Genomic DNA, 3,350 nt, shown 5'->3' on the forward strand with positions numbered 1-3,350 from the left:
AGTTAGACCCCTACATTGATCACAGATTCACCAATTCACCATGGCAACTAGAGTGGCGTACTTTTCCCTGTCTGACGTAAAACTCCTCATTTTGGCTTACGAGCAAGTAAAGGACCAAATCAAAAAGAAAGAACACCACCACAGTTATAAAAACAACCAGAGACAGCCTGGCAAAGGACTGCAGACTGCCTGAATGAATAAGTAGTGCAGAAAAACACACTCACTGCTCCGCTGAAACCATCACAATTACAATCTAAATAGTTAATTAACATCTCCGAAAACATAGTTGTACTCTGATTATGAATCAGTTGAAATTGTAAGTGAAATTGACTGAATGTGAGTGAAATTGTGTAAATGTAACTCCATCAGACTGTATAACTCTGATAAATACATGAGCTCACTGACTTCAGTGAATTTACCTTTGGGATAAATGAAGTTTTCTTATCTTGATTCATGACTTTCTGATATTGTTAATTAACACTTAAAGACCCAAACATCCATCACCAACCAAAACCATCCTATCAATCCATGTAAATAATTGGTGTAAAATGCAGTTCGTCATCTTTTCATGGTCATCAGATATGACCCATTTGGACGTTCAGAGGCCCCGTAGTGAATGTGGATGCACCATCATCTACAACACTGATTCACCAGTAAAACCCATGGAGTTGGATCAATGACAGTGGATGGACATACTGGGTTTGTGTACAGTTAATGAGAGATTTTACTGAAAAAGACACTTTTTCTACAGTTTTCTCTGTTTTTGATATAATGCCCCCAACTTTAATCTAAGCTTTAATGAACATCTACATGATCAGTAAATTAAATACAGGAAAATACATGATTTATACTGATAAAATACAAACTACAGAGGATGAAGTTATAATAAATGATGATAAATCACTTAATAAAGGTTAGATACTGAGAAAATTCATTTGGGAACTGACACAAATGTAGCACTGGGCCTTTATGGGTTAATGAACACTGTGTTGCTTGTGATGTGCATTGTTTGCATTAATATTCTTCATCCTATCATTTCAGATGGTCAGTGCTGACTGTCTCATCAGTGTTGTGTCAAAGTGGCCTGGCTCGGTCCATGACACCTGAGTCTTTCTGACCTCTGGAATCTATCAGTGCCTATCACAAGGTGAACCACACAACTTCTATTAATGACCACTTTTACATCATGTCTGTGTCCAGAATGTCACTGTATGTCTGAGGTTGTGATGCTGAGGTTTTCTTTTGACCGGTGAATTGTCTGGTGTGTTTCTGGGGGACAGATGGTCTACCTGCCAGCCTTTTCTTCTGACACCATACACAGATCCCCAGGAAGCACAGCAGGCCTACAGTCATGCCCATGCCAGGACAAAGGCCAGGATCCAAATGACCTTTGACCTCCTGAAGGAAAGCTTTCACTGTCTTCACCACTTAAGGCTCTGCCCTTTGAGGTCATGTGACATCACTGTGGCCTGTACTGTCCTCCACAATGTGGCCTGAGGAAGGAGAGGGAGCCACCACCCCACCCCAACCCCACCCCCAGAGTGCGTCACACATGAACTGGGACAATCCTGCCATCTTTCCTGATGACCACAGTGGTCGGCTGGTCAGGGACCAATATGTGTTAAACAACTTTAGTTAATGTGCATGCTTTAAATTTCAGTTAAATATGTCCTGCATTGGCAGAGAAATTTGTGTGTGTGTGTGTGTGGGGGGTTATTCAGTTTAAACTGATTTGGCCTCTCATGATGTTTGTGTTATATACTGTGTCTATACTGTGTGTATACTGTGATACACGGAGGGTACTGCATCCATTCATTTGTTGTGTATGAATTTGTCCTGCATTTATTTCAGTGCGCAGACATGTGGTGTGTATTCTTCCTTTGAATGTGTATTTATTCTTATGTTCTATGTTTTGATTCTGTTCTTTCTATCGTGTAGAGTCACTGTGTGACTTCAGTTTTAAAGGAGCTGATGGTTTACTCGCTTTGATTTATCCATATTCAATAAAGAAACATCATGTTACTCGGTGTATTTATATTTACATGACATATATAGTCTATGGGAAACTGTAAATTATCCAAGTACAAATAATACATAGACTGAAAGGGTAAATGACATAAAATTCCTTTGAATAACTATATATTAGATGTGAAGTTGCCAAATGACGTAGTGCATGGAGGTGTGGGGGAATACTTACAGAACTAATACAAATCCAATCACCATTGTTCAGAAAAGGCCAATACCACTGATCAATACAGTGTCCTAAAGGGAACACACACATCAGTTTGTTATCAAGTTAAAAGCTTTAAAGTTTAGTGACTTAGTCCACTTTAAAGCAGTACAATTTATGTTCAAAATGATAAATAATCCGTTGCCTGTTCATATTCAGAGCTTGTTTACAATACAGGAAAGTGTTTATAATTTCAGAGGAAGTCATGTGTTCAAAACACCTTATGCTAGAGCAAATATGAAAACATTTAGTTTTTGTTTTGTTGGAGTAAATGTTTGGAACAAGTTAAATCCTGAGTTCAAAGATTGTACAACATTATTTATGTTCAAAATTATGTTTAAATGAAATGTCATGAAAATGAAGAATGTGAATGTTCATTTTTCCACTCAAACTACTGAATTGTTTAGTTTTTTGTTGCTATTGTTACTAAGCTAAAGGCATTGGTATCTATTTTATTTCATTTGGTTTGGTGATATGAAAGGGGGGTCGGCAAAATAAGCTTAGGCTTCAACCTATTCCTTTATAAATCCTGGAACTTAGCCTGGTCTGGAGTAGGCTAGCTCCACAGAATAAATCTCCATGGTAATTTATATCATAACATATCCTGCTTTACCATATCCTGCTTTTGTGCAATCGGATCATATCCTGGCTTATTTTCTGATCCTAGTTTTGCGCAATAGGGCCCTGCTCTAAATGTAAAGTGCCATGACATAACTCTTAGCATGTATGCTTCATAAATAAAATTTGATTGATTGATTGATTGATTGATGGGCAGGTGAGTTAACAACATTGTGATCTTATAAATTATCTTATCAGGGAGTTAAGTATCTGAATTGATGGAATTGAAGGAATACTGTATTTTCGGTGAGAGGCTGGAGGCTGGGTTCCTTGGACAATTCAACATACTGTATATTAGGGGCGATTTTACGATCAGAGGTTTAGGGGTGCTGAGTGCCAAGAGTGTTGCCTGGCCAGGCAAGAGAAACTTCACTGTTTTGTACATTTAAACGCAATTTCGGACCATCACTCCCTCATTTGTGAAAGAAAAGCATAAAATTTTTTGGGTATAAAAAACTCTGTGACTAAACCATCAAATTTGATAAAAGTTATTTAAATGCTG

This window comes from Sphaeramia orbicularis, chromosome 9 (assembly GCF_902148855.1).
Source record: "Sphaeramia orbicularis chromosome 9, fSphaOr1.1, whole genome shotgun sequence".
NCBI lineage: Eukaryota > Metazoa > Chordata > Actinopteri > Kurtiformes > Apogonidae > Sphaeramia > Sphaeramia orbicularis.